We start from the raw sequence: 13,770 nt of genomic DNA on the forward strand, positions 1-13,770 counted from the left end.
AGCAGTGTGAAAACAGACTAATACATCTGGTGTTTCCAACTGAGTAGTTTTCAGCCTGTTTCCTTCCTATAGAATTTTGGGGGTCCAAAAGCCTTTTCTCATTTCATACTATTCTGACCCTTTTTGCCCAAGCTGGTGGTGCTTCTGACAAAATAATTATATTAAAAACTGTGTGGGTTTCCCATGAATCTTACTGGGGCTCACCCTATTAGTCAAAAGCTATAACCACACATTTCATCAAGAAAACATTCTCTACATTCTTCTTGTGAGGCTGATGTAAAACAATTTACTTAGGATACTTAGAAGCCCTGTTGTTTAATGAAGAGGATCTGTGAGGCACACTCTTTTTTATTTTATTTTTAATTTGTTTTTATTTTAATAGGAAATGCTTCATGAATTTGCATGTCATCCTTGCACAGGGGCCATGCTAACCTTTTCTGTATTGTTCCAATTTTAGTATATGTGCTGCTGAAGCGAGCACTGAGGCACACTCTTGAAATACTTAGAGGGCCTTTGTGTATTCAAAATATTTTATGAAGCCTTAGATATTTCTGAGATTTTAACAAAGGTTCTTGTAGTCCCACTCTGGATTTTATCTTTGTCCTGAAGCCCTTTCATACTTTGAGAATCTTTTGCCATCTGGGAGGCTGAGAATGAGAACCAGATTTATTTTCAAACCCAGCAAGCCCCTGACTCCTTTATATATTTTATAAATTTTGCTTGAAAGTTAAAGCTTCCTTTTAACTCATCTTTCTCTGTCTTTATCATATACAGCTAAAATAATCCAACTAGCATTGTCTCTTCTTCTTTTTTTTTCGGAATGAAGTTTCACTCTTATTGCCCAGGCTGGAGCGCAATGGCGTGATCTCGGCTCACTGCAACCTCTGCCTCCCGGGTTCAAGCGATTCTCCTGACTCAGCCTCCTGAGTAGCTGGGATTATAGGTGCCCGCCACCACGCCCAGCTGATTTTTGTATACTTAGTAGAGACGAGGTTTCACCATATTGACCAGGCTGGTCTTGAACTTCTGACCTCAGGTGATCTACCTGCCTCGGCCTCCCAAAGTGCTGGGATTACAGGTGTGAGCCACCACGCCCAGCCCAACTAGCATTTTCTAATCCAACTAGCATTTTCAACAGTCTGCTTAAAAATTGTTTTAGCCCAAACCATTAGTTCATTAGGCATATTTTCTTCTCCTTTTTTCTTTTTTTTGAGACAGAGTCTCACTCTGTCACCCAGGCTGGAGGACAGTGGCACAGTCTCAGCCCACTGCAACCTCTGCCCCCTGGGCTCAAGCAGTTCTGCAGCCTTAGCCTTCCAAGTAGTTGGGATTACAGGCATGAGCCACCAAGCCCAGCTAATTTTTGTATTTTTAGTAAAGAAGGCATTTCACAGTGTTGGCCAGGCTGGTCTCAAACTACTGACCTCATATGATCTGCCCATCTCAGCCTCCCAAAGTGCTGGGATTACAGGTGTGAGCCACCATGTCTGGCCTTCATTAGGCACATTTTCTATTGCTCACATAGCTTCAAGTGACAATGTTGCTAACTTTCTTCCACTACATAATAAGGGTTTGTCCCCTTTCCTTCTGCTTCCAATAACATTTTCTTACTTTCCTTTAAGCCCTCATCAGCTACTTCCTTGAGAACTATCAGACTTCCATCGACAATATCCTCAAAGTCCTTACAATCTCTGCCCATCTCCCAGTCCTAAAGCCACATGACTTAGGTTCTGTGATGGCAGCATTCCATCTCCAGGTTGTAGAAAAGTCTGCATCAACTATCTATTGCATGATAAGAAACCATCCCCAAACAGTGGTCTTAAGACAACAGCAATCATTTATTTTGTTCATGAAATGTGAGGGTTGATGGGGACTAAACTAGGCAGTTCTCACTCAGGGTGGCTGGGGCTGAGGTCAGCTCAAATGCTGGGGTCTAGACTAGAAGGTTCACACTGCTTGGGGCTGGATGACTGGGGCTTCTCAGGAATCTCTCACTTTAAATGCAGTCCCTCTACAAGGCAGCCTCAGGGTAGCTGAGTTTCTTTCACAGCAGCTGAAGCCTCCCCACACAAGTGTCCCTAAAGGAATCATCAGAAGCTGCAGGGTCTTTTCTAACCTAACCCTGGAAATTACACAGTGCCACTTTTGCCACATTCTATTTGTCTAGGCACTGCCACATTTCCACCCAGTTGCAAAGGGAGGGGACATAGGCTCCACTTCTTGATGGGAAGAGAGTCAAAGGATTGTGTACATGTTTTAAAACACACAAGAGTTTAAGTAATATGTCCAAGGCCAAATAGCTGGAAAGTGATGGAGTTGAGGTTTGAACCCAGGCCTTCTGATTCTAGACTCACATTCTCAACTGCTAGTCTACAGTGCCTCCTGTAAGTTGTGGACACAAATGGTCTACATGATGCAGAAGTTGGGGAGACAGGGGTTCCCTGACTTGGGAAAGTTACCATCTTGCTTTTCTTACCCAGCTTCCTTTCAGAAAGGTAGTAGGACTCATATTACCTTCTTTGGGGGTGGAGTGGCTTCCTGACTGTAAAATGAATGAACAAATCGGAGCTGGAGCAGCCTCCTCTCAAGGAATTATCTCTTCCTTGAGATCATTTTTTTCCCATGGCCATCAGTGCCTTGGCTGGTTTCCATGTCACTCTCACTGTGGCCTTCAGACACCTCCTTGTTATCTGTTCCTGTGCTCTTGGTCTTACGTTCTCACTACTAGTTTTTTTCACAGGGGGATGGAGGAGTATCCTTTGGCATTTCTTTCTTTCTTTCCTTCTTTCTTTCTTTCTTTTTTTTTTTTTTTTTTTTTGAAATGGAGTCTCACTCTATCACCCAGGCTGGAGTGCAGTGGTGCAATCTCGGCTCACAGCAACCTCCGCCTCCTGGGCTCAAGTGATTCTTTCGCCTCAGCCTCCCGAGTAGCTGGGACTATAGGCATGCACAACCATGCCCGGCTAATTTTTTGTATTTTAGCAGAGATGGGGTTCCACCACATCGTCCAGGCTGGTCTTGAGCTACTGAGCTCAGGCAATCAGCCCACCTTGGCCTCCCAAAGTGCTAGGATTACAGGTGTGAGCCACCACCCCTGGCCTATCCTTTGACATTTCAAGAATGTCTGCCAGCCTGTTTGGAGGAAGGCATCCTTTCAAGCCTGAAGATCATTCATCAGAAGAAGATGAGGCTTCTGTGGACTTTATCAGGCCAGAGAGTTTTCTTACATTTCCTTTAACTCTTGACTTTGAGCAGGTTTGACTTTGAACATCTTTGTCACGAGCCTTAAAGTCCAGAATGGGACTTGCATGGTAGGCCATGGCCCGTGAATCTTGTCTGGAGTATCCCTTCATATTCTGAATGACGCTTAACTGTAGAAGATAGATCATCCTGAAAGCACATGGTGGACAGGTGTAAGACTGCCATAAATGGGTATGTCATCTGTGTGATGCACAAAAGGACTGGGCCAAGGAAGTGAGCAGAGTATGGCCTGAAACCCAGCCTGCACTCCACCAGCCACACCTTCCACCCTGGTGAGGGACTGTGTCTGCCTGGAGGAAAGAAAAACTTTTTCTTGCTTGTCCACCCAGAGCCAGGCGTCTTTTTCTAACTCAATAAAGATACCATATGTATTAACAGCAGCACCAGGGGAAGGTGAGAAGACAAAAATATAGTAATCTACTCCATAGGACAAGTCATAGAAATCAGCCCTGACAAATCACAATAATGGATTTATCAAATTTCAAGAAAAGGTTGAACAATTGAGCCTCAGGAAAGGATGTAAGCATCTGGAGTCAATGCATCTCCTCACCAGAACATTCCCATTAAAGCAACCACGTTCTCACAGCTCCCCATCTCCGCCCCAGTTCAGAATTCCAGAATCTTGAGAGAAATAATCTGACTGGCCCAGCTTTGACCCTCTATACCAATCAGCCATGGCTAGGGCCAGGAGGAGTCACAGAATGTAGCATCTATGCCATCGACAACTGCTCAGCCCCCTTGCCATGGGTGTCAGGTTGGTGCCCAGAGAAAAGGCCCTAATTGTGAGCCTTCCAGCCCTCCAAGAATTCCTACAGCAGTGCAGTACGATTGTCTAGCATTTGTGAGCTTCCCACAAAGTCCTGGGAAGTTGATCTGACCCAACCAGTGGGAACAAAATGTTCCTATAGCTGTTTAGCCATTTGATTTCACCCTACAAACAGCAGGCAGTGACATTTTCCATTTTCCACATTTTTCCAAAGCTCTTGTTTATTAATGCTTTTAGCATCAATAAAAAGTCAAATTCTTCATATTCTTCTCCTTATTAAGACTGTGTCATCGGGTGTGGTGGCTCATGCCTGTAATCCCAAGCACTTTGGGAGACTGAGGTGAGTGGATCACTTGAGGTCAGGAGTTCGAGACCAGCTTGGCCACATGATGAAACCTCATCTCTACTAAAACTACAAAAATTAGCCTGGCATGGTGGCGCAGGCCTGTAGTCTCAGCTACTCGGGAGGCTGAGGCAGGAGAATTGCTTAAACCCAGGAGCTGGAGGTTGCAGTGAGCGGAGATTGCACCACTGTACTCCAGCCTGGGTGAGAGAGCGAGGCTCTGTCTCAAAAAAAAAAAAAAAAGAAAGAAAAGAAAAAAGACCGTGTCACAGAAAACTAGAGCATTCAGCTCTGTAAAACTGTTCAGAGGCCAACCTAACATCAGAAATGAATTCTACTTTGGGAGGCCAAGGCAGGAGGATTATATGAGGCCAGGAGTTCAAGATAGCCTGGGCAACATAGCAAAACCCTGTCACTACAAAAATAATAAAAAATTAAGCCAGGGCCAGGCACGGTGGCTCACGTCTGTAATCCCACTTTGGGAGGCCAAGGCGAGAGGATCATTTGAGTCCAGAAGTTTGAGACGAGCCTGGGCAACATAGCAAGACCCCATCTCTAGTCGATAATTAAAAAAAAAAAAATTAGCTGAGCGTGGTGGCATGCATGACTGTAGTCCCACCAACTTGGGAGGCTGAGGCAGAAGGATTGCTTGAATGATCCCTGTCTCAAAAAAAAAGAAAGAAGGAAATGAATTTTGGCAAAAGTCACAAAATTAGTTTGTAGTGTCTTGATTGGCAATCTCTTAAAACATTTTTTTTAATTATGATATACAGTCATGAACCACATAATGATGTTTCAGTCAACAAAGCATTGCATATACAATAGTAGTCTCATAAGACTATGATACCACATTTCTACTGTACCTTTTCTATGTTTAGATGCACAAATACTTGCGTGTTACACTTGCCTTCATTATTCAGTACAGTCACATATAGTAAGGGTTTGCAGCCTTCGAGCAATAGGCTAGGCCATATAGTCTAAGTGTGTAGTCAGCTATTCCATTCTAAGTTTGTGTAAGTTCACTCGATAATGTTCACACAATAACAAAATTGCTTAACAATGTATCTGTAAGAACTTATTCCCCGTAATTAACCCATGCATGACTATATTTAAAATGTACACAAAATGGTTTAACAGAAACCCTCATAGCCTCTCCCCAGATTCAACAGATATTAACATTTTGCTTCAGATTACCTTATATTTTTCAAAGGAATAAAACATTACAGCTACGGTCAAATCCCTGCTCCATATCCCTTCTCTCTCCCACTCACACAGATATGAGTGCCATCCTAAAGTTGGTGGCATAATTTCCAAGAGTGATTTTGGTTTTGACATTTTGTTTGGCCCTCAGGTGCAAAAGCTTGAGTTCATCATTCTCCTTGATGGCACACTGTCATCACCGTTCTGTACAGAGACCCTCTCTTGTTTTATTTATTTATTTCTTTAATCCTCATTCACCAGCCCAGTCCCCCATCTATGAATGAGGCAACCACATTAGTGTGTTTGACATCACATCTTTGTCTGTGTCTCTATAAAACATATGTTGCCGACTGGGTGCAGTGGCTCATGCCTGTAATCTCAGCACTTTGGGAGGCCGAGGCAGGTGGATCACCTGAGGTCAGGAGTTCAAGACCAGCCTGGGCAACATGGTGAAACTCTGTCTCTACTAAAAATACAAAAACTAGCTGGCCATGGTGGCGGGCTCCTGTAATCCCAGCTACTCTAGAGACTGAGGCAGGACAATCGCTTGAACCCAGGAGGTGGACGTTGCAGTGAGCCGAGATCGTGCCATTGCACTCTAGACTGAACGACAAGTCGAAACTTTGTTTCAAAATAAAAAAAGAAAAAGTTGCCTTTCTGTGCACATGTATTTTTAGTTTATATGAATGATGTGCTGCAGATTTCATTCTATTTCTTGCCTTCTTCAGGCAGCACTGTTTTAAGGTCCATCCACATTTTTGGGTGTACATCTAGTTGGTTCTGCATTCGCCCCATTGTATTATACTTATCCCATTCTTATTCCATTCCCCAGGTGAAGTGGGAGAGAGAGAGGCAAACTGAGGAGATGACAGGCCTGTCCTTGAGACTGCATCCTAGGAGAGGGATACTAATGTCCCCTTTCCAACCACATGTGTACATGTGTGCATGCATATGTACACACACACACACACACACACACACATCCCTTCAGCTGGGAACGTGGGAAGGTTGGGGTGTGGGAAAGAAACGGGGAGTTCAATCAGAGGAGGATCTATCCTGGAGCTCTGGTACTATGAAATCCAAGTCGTTGCCTCCTCCAGGAAGCCTGCCTTGACCACCCTGTTCCATGCAGATCTCTCCCTCTTCTGGGGATGGCAAATCTCATTTAATCATACACTAGTCTAATCTAGTCTTTCTGTTACTATCTCCCTGATCAGACTGAAATCCCATTAAAGGGAAAGACCATCTCTTGTTCTTTCTGTCTCTCTTGCTCAAGGCCTGTCCCAGAGGAAGTGAGAGCAGGGAGTGGGAAGTTGGATTTTGCTTTATTCAGGTTCCACTTCCTCTGTTTAGGAACATGCCATCTTTCAGCAAACAATTATGTGCCAGGTTTGTAGAAGTCTGGAGAGGAAACGTGCACTGTGCCAGCTCTCAGGGGGCCTTTTTCATGGGGAATGTGAACATCCAAACACAAAGCTGGAGGACAAGGTGGAGGGTACACAGATCTGAGCATGTACCTGGGGCACAGAGGAGGAACCGCCAGCTCAGTGCACAGGGGGGCCAGGGAGGGCTTCCAGCAGAGGTCACAACCAAGCTGAACCTGAAAGAGAAGAGTCAAGCTTAGAGCTGGGCTTGGAACAAGGGGAATATGAATTAACATGGGGAGGAAGCAAGAAATCTTGTGTGTGTTCCAGTTATTATGGCTGTGTAACAAATTATCATCATATTGGCATAAAACAACACTTAATTATGTTTGGTATCAAGTCAGGGTCAGGAATCCGGACAGGGCACAGCAGGAGGAGCTTGTCTCTGCTCTCTGTTGACTGGGGCCTCCACTGGAAGCACTGAAGACTGGGGTTTGGAATCATCTAAAAGCTCATTCACTCACAAATCTAGTGGTTGAACCTGGTTGCAGGTTGGAGGCCTCAGATCTCCTCCACATGGGTCTCTCCACGTGGGCCAGTTTGGGCATTTCCATAGCACAGTGTTTAGATTCCTACAGCACACATCCCAAAGAAGAGAGAGCGAGCTAGGTGGCAGTTTTAGCTTTTATATGACTTAGCATCAAAAATCATCCCTTTTGCCATAGTCTGTGGGTTAGAGCGGTCTCAAGCCCCTATCCCAATTTGATTAAGGAAACAGAGACCCCCTTCCTCTCAGTGGGAGGAGTGTCAGTCACATTGCAAGAGCATGTGGGTTGTAAGATATATTGTGGTGCAGTCATCTTTGGAAAACACAATCCCCACCACCTGTGTTGATGGGGATGGGAGGGGGTGGGGGAACAACAATAGACCAGTGTCCACTATTACTGGAGCAGCACGTGTGAGGTGAAGGCAGGAAAAAACAAGGCAACAAGGATAGGTCAGGCCAGGTTCTGGAGGGTCTTTAAAAGCACACGTAGAGGTTAGGTGCGGTGACTCAGGCCTGTGATCCCAGCACTTTGGGAGGCTGAGGCGGGCTGATTGCAAGGTCAGGAGTTCCAGACCAGCCTGGCCAACATGGTGAAACCCCGTTTCTACTAAAAACAAAAAATTAGCTGGGCATGGTGGTGTGTGCCTATAATCCCAGCTACTCGGGAGGCTGAGGTAGGAGAATTGCTTAAACCCAGGAGGCGGAAGTTGCAGTGAGCTGAGATCGCGCCATTGCACTCCAGCCTGGGTGACAGGGTGAGACTCCATCTCAAAAAAAAAAACAAAAAACAAAACAAAACAAAAAAAACAAAGCACACATAGGACAATGTTTACAGATAAAGGAAGACTTTGGAAGCCCCAGGACTCCTGCTCTCTTTTTCCCATCCACCAAGCATCTTCTCTGTGTTTGATCAGAAAATATGCAAAGCCCCCCATGAGTGCCTGAAGCAGAGGAACTCTCAGGGTTTAGGCTTTCACGTAAGTTGGCTCTTCAAATGTATGGCAAGGTGGTGGACAGCAGTAAAGCCAGGTCTGTGTCCTGGGAGTTAGAGTCAAGGGTAGCTAACCAGCAGCTTCCTACCCCTGTTCCTATGTTCGCGTGCACACCACATGTCCCTGGCCAAGCCCAGTCTCTCAACCTGAGTCCCATGGATGCTGCTGCTTGGGTGGCAGGTGGAGACTCTTCAGAAGTGTCCTGCCAGGTCCACTTTGAATGGCCCTAGGCAGAGCACCATTCATGCTTCATACACACAAGCTCAGGAGGTATAGGCCAAAGGGGTAGCATGATACCAAGAAGAGAGCTTTAGCTTGGGACGGGAGTCCTGTGTCCTCATCCTGCCTCTGCTCAACCAGCTGTGGGCCTTGGGGAGGACATTACCTCTGCTGGATCTTGCAGGCAAATGCAAGGATTGGACTAGACAGGAGTTTTCTCCAAGTGTAATCCTTGAAACTTATGCATTAAAGTCACCCACCCAGAAAACTACAGTGAGATACCACCTCACACTCACTAGAATGTTAAAATCACAAAGACTGACAATATCAAGTGCTGATGAAAAGGTAGAACAACTGGAACCCTCATATATTGCTGGTGTGGATGCAAAATCATACAGCCACTTTAGAATCTACTAAAGCTAAGTACCTTCCCTATGACCCAGCAATTTCACTCCTAGACATTTGCCCAAAAGAGAAAAACACGTGTTCACATAAAAAAAGACTCATACAAAACGATCATAGCAGCTTTATTTATAACAGCCAAAAATTAGAAACAGTCCAGGTGTCTGTCCATCAACAGGTGAATGGATCAAAAAAACTGTTTAATCAAAAGAAAGAAACTAAACTATTAATACACACAACGTGAATGGATTTCAAAAACATGATTCCAAATGAGAATAGTCAGAAACAAAACAAATGTATACTGTATGGCTCCATTTATCATGAAGTCCAAAAACAGATGAAACTTTAGGAATGGTGCTAGAAATTAGAGCAGTAGTTACCTGGGAGAATGAGCAGTGGGGTCGAGAAACTGGAAAGAGGATCCATGGTACTTTCTGGAGTGATGGAATTGTTCTATATCTTGATGGGATGTGGGTGACATGGAATTGCACACTTAAAATCTGTGTATTTCATTTCCCTGTTATATCTTATATTTTGTTACATATTATTAAAAGTAAAATATTTAGACTGGTAAAATGCAGTTTCCTGGGTGCCCCAGACTCACTGAGTCAGGGAGTCCTCTCTGGCGAGGCCCTGGAATCTGCATGCTGAACGGGCTCCAGCTTTGGAGAGAGCATTAGACTTGAGGCCCAGGTCCCCAGGGGCGATACCCACACGCCGCTCCCTGCCCCCCACCCCGGGACGCCCCCCACTGCACACGATCCCACTCGGCCCTTGGCGCTTCCCCCTCTCCCCAAGCCCCCAGCCCCTCTGCCCAGTCGCCCCTGGTAACCAAGAAAGGGCTTGAAAATCCTCAAAGTGCAGCCGCCCGGGGAGGGGCCGTCCACAGTGTCAGCGAGACAAGGGCACATACAAAATGCGGGGTAATTGCCGCTTCTCTAATTCGCGGCCCTTTGTGCGGCGGCGCGGAGCCGGCGGCCGCGCTCCCAAGCCCGGGCCTTTCAGCCGCCCAGGGGGGGCCCCGGCGGCCGCGCTCCCCGCGCTCCGCCGCGCATAATTAATCGGGCTTCACAGGGCCCGGGACAAAGGCGCCCATTCACCCCGCCGCTCCTCCCCCCGGGGATATTGTTATTTCTAAAAACTGCAGCCAGCTGGGCCGCAGAGAAACGTCAGCTCTGTGGGAGAATGAGCGCCCGGCCGGGCCGCGAGGAGACTGGGAGCTCTGTCTCTCGCGCCCCGCGCGGGATTAGAGCGGCCAGGGAGCTGGGGTGGGCAGGGGGCCCGGGGTCTTTTCTGAAGTCTGCACGACTCCTCAGAAAGCCTCGTGATTTCCATGGGGCCCTGGAGGAGGGCGCCATGGAAATGGTAATGCGGGGCATTGAAGCTGGCTCATAGGGAAGGAGGGGGGTTGCGTCCAGGCTGCCCAGGCCGTGGCACGGCTCCCGGGTGGGAGGGGCCGGTGGACGGCCCAGTGGCCAGGCCCGGGTGCCCCCACCTGTACCAGGCCCTCCCGGACACCGGGAAAAATGCATCCAGGAATAAAGGCCCGAGTCTGGGTCTGAGGAGCCTGCAGTTAATTTAGGGGCGGGGGATGTGGTGCCTCCACAGTAACCCAGCTCCGCTCCAAGGACCACCAGGAAAGCTGGTTGAAAGCATTGCCTACACACGCCTGGGCCTCACCACCGGGGATTCAGGCTCCCAACTTTCCAGGCATCTGCATTTTCCTAAGCTCTCCAAGTGCCCCTGAAGCCCGCCAACATTTCGTTACCACTCAGCACTGTCCCAGGAAGGTGGCTCCAGTGCTCCACGTCCCATTTCACAGGCGGGAAATGGGCCCAAGGAGATAAACAGACTTGTCCAAGATCACAGAACAGAGCTGGAACTGGACCGTGGGCATGTTGGTTGTATACAAAAGCAGAACAGAAGAAGGGAGAGGGTGCTAGAAAGGGGGTCTCAGGCCTCACTTCCTCTCCTAAGCATTCCCTGGCAGCTCGGGGCGTCTGAGCTCTCCCTTCCCTGGCCTCTCCTTGCAGGAGACCTGTCTGCCTGGTTAAATGCCTCCAGCGTGTTCTGTTCTGCCTTGTGGATTTGCGGGGGGTTCTCCTACCTGCTCCATCAGAGGCACGGTTGAGTGCAGGCCCAGAGGCCCCACTGGTTTTATGCCAGGGTCAGTGCCCAGCAGAGCTCCAGCCAGGGCTTACTGGATGGGAGTAGCATCTCATGACTCCAGGGTCCAGGCCTTCTAGGCTGCATTCCTCTTCAAAGTCCAGTGTCCTCCCCAGGCCAAGGAGAGGCCCAGGTCCCAGGTCGGCAGTGCTGGGCTTCACCTTTGCCACTGAACCCAAGGAAATGAGCACCCGTCTATTCCTCCTCCCAAAGCTGGGAGCAGTTGTGAAGAGCCGCCATGAATTTCCAAAACCTCAGCATCCTGAACGCCTCCCAGAACAAGCAGAGGCCTTTCCAAAACCCTGCCCCTCCAAGCCCGTCTTACTGAGACATTCTGTCCCTCGGCTATACTCTGGAAAATGTTCTCTCAGCCTAAGACTGCCAGTCCCAAGCAGGACCACAGGCCTCAGAGCCAGACCGCACCACAGGGCCTTGCTCCTCCAGGCCAGTCAGGGAAAGGAAGCTGCCTGTATTTTCAGAAGAGCCCAGGCCGTCCTCCAAGGCCCAGAGAGGGTGCCCAGCCAAGCTCATTTCTGCTGCTACCACGCCATGCAAGACACTGGAAAGCCAACATCACACGACATTCACATCTGTGGGTGGAAGAATGTGCAGAAAACTCGAGAACAAAGTAGAGGGAAGGAGAGCACAGAGTTCAGCCAAGCCTCTAAGGGGACAGACCAGCTGTCCAGTAACAAGCAGACTCAAGCACAGCCGCGGAAGTCAACAGATTTTCCCAGGAGGACCCTGTGACCTAGGCAGCCCCCAGCAGCCAGGCCACCAGCACAGCATCAAGCAGAAAACCAATCCAGCTCTGTCTCCCATTAAATCAGCTTTACTTAAGGTATAGAATGACCCAATACTGTCTGAAAATGAGATGACCAAGGCTCAGCTAAGAGGAAGCCAGACTATGTAAAAGAATGTCCTTGAAATATAAACTGAAATATTTAAGGGTAAAGGGGCAATATGTCTCTAAATTTTTCTCAAATGATTTCATAAATGTAAATAATTGGTGAATCTGGGGAAAGGGTATATAGGAATTCCTTATATAGTCTTATAACCTTTCTGAAGTTTGAAATTTAAAAACCAAAACAGTAGGCAGCAGACACACCGAAACATCATGGCACCGATATTCCAAATCCCATACCCAGGGAAGGGACTCAGCTCTCCGGTTACCTTCCCCCTGCAACACACAGTCACACTCACACTCAAAATGCTTGGAAATGCACACCTAAGATCTGTGCATTTCCTTTCCCTGTTATACCTTATATTTTATTATATATTATTAAAAATGAAATATTTGAACTGGTAAAATGCAGTCCAAAGATGCATGCCTCTTTCACTGTCTTCTGTCATAGCAATTTGTGAACCCAAGTCAGGCTCAGCGTCCTTAAGGGGAAGGCCAGTGTTGTTTACCTCTGAATCCTACTGCAGCTAGCAATGCACTTTGTAAATGGTAGGCATTTAATCAAACCTAGAATCCAATCATTTGCCGTGTAAGGTTTCTAGCTCTAAGTGAGGTGGAAGGAGGAAGAGAAGGGGGTAGGTAGCCACATGGAAGAAGAAACCAAGAAAGATGGCAGAGTCCACATGGATTTTCCAGTTCAGTACACTCATGTCAGAACTAATTTTTTTGTTTTGTTTGGGTTTTTGTTGTTGTTGTTGTTGTTTTTTCAGACAGAGTCTCACTCTGTCACCCAGGCTGGAGTGCAGTGGCACAATCTTGGCTCACTGCAACCTCTGCATCCTGGGTTCAAGCTATTCTCCTGCCTCAGCCTCTCAAGTAACTGGGATTACAGGCGCACACCACCACACCTGGCTAATTTTTTGTATTTTTAGTAGAGACATGGTTTCACCATGTTGGGCAGGCTGCTCTTGAACTCCTGACCTCAAGTGATCTGCCTGCCTTGGCCTCCCAAAATGCTGGGATTACAAGGGTGAGCAGCCGCGCCCAGCCAAAAGTTTTTTTTTCAAGGTTAGTTAGTGGTTAAGCACAGCTGGTGGTTACCGGAGTCAACAATGGACTTACTAAACATTGCCTTATTCTCTGAGTGTTTTGTGTATGTGAATATTGTCCCTCCACTGAGACCACAGGGGTAACGGCCTTTCCTCTCCCTACCCTCCCATGGCCATCCTATGAGCTTAATAGAGACACAGACCTGTGATGTGCCCTTAAGTGCCTCTACCAGACTCGAAGCTCCATGAGGGCAGGGCTGTGTCTTATTTGCTCTCTTCAGCATCCCCAGCACTTAGCACAGTGGTTGACACATTGTTGGTGACTAGTACATACTAGTTAAATCATGGAGTGAATGAATGGGAGTTTTGTTGAGTTTAATCGAGTTTAGTTGAGTTGGGTTGAGTGGGGTTGAGTTGGGTTGGGTGGAGTTGAATTGGGTTCAGTTGGATTGGGTTGAGTTGAGTTGCCTTCTTCCCCGGGGTACATTGAGCAGGTTCTTTGGGAGTCATGCTTCTGACATCAGATGCTCAACCACAGACTCAGAACTAATGCAAGC

At 47.3% G+C, this 13,770-nt stretch overlaps 1 non-coding gene across 1 annotated transcript; it reads right to left on the reverse strand.

The window, feature by feature from the left end:
• Positions 1-374: 374 nt before the first annotated feature.
• LOC112605528 lies at positions 375-481 on the reverse strand. The gene has a single exon (XR_003115506.1). It is a non-coding gene; the product is annotated as a U6 spliceosomal RNA (small nuclear RNA).
• Positions 482-13,770: the final 13,289 nt, after the last annotated feature.

The sequence above is a fragment of the Theropithecus gelada genome, chromosome 13 (genome assembly GCF_003255815.1).
Source record: "Theropithecus gelada isolate Dixy chromosome 13, Tgel_1.0, whole genome shotgun sequence".
In the NCBI taxonomy this organism is placed as follows: Eukaryota; Metazoa; Chordata; class Mammalia; order Primates; family Cercopithecidae; genus Theropithecus; species Theropithecus gelada.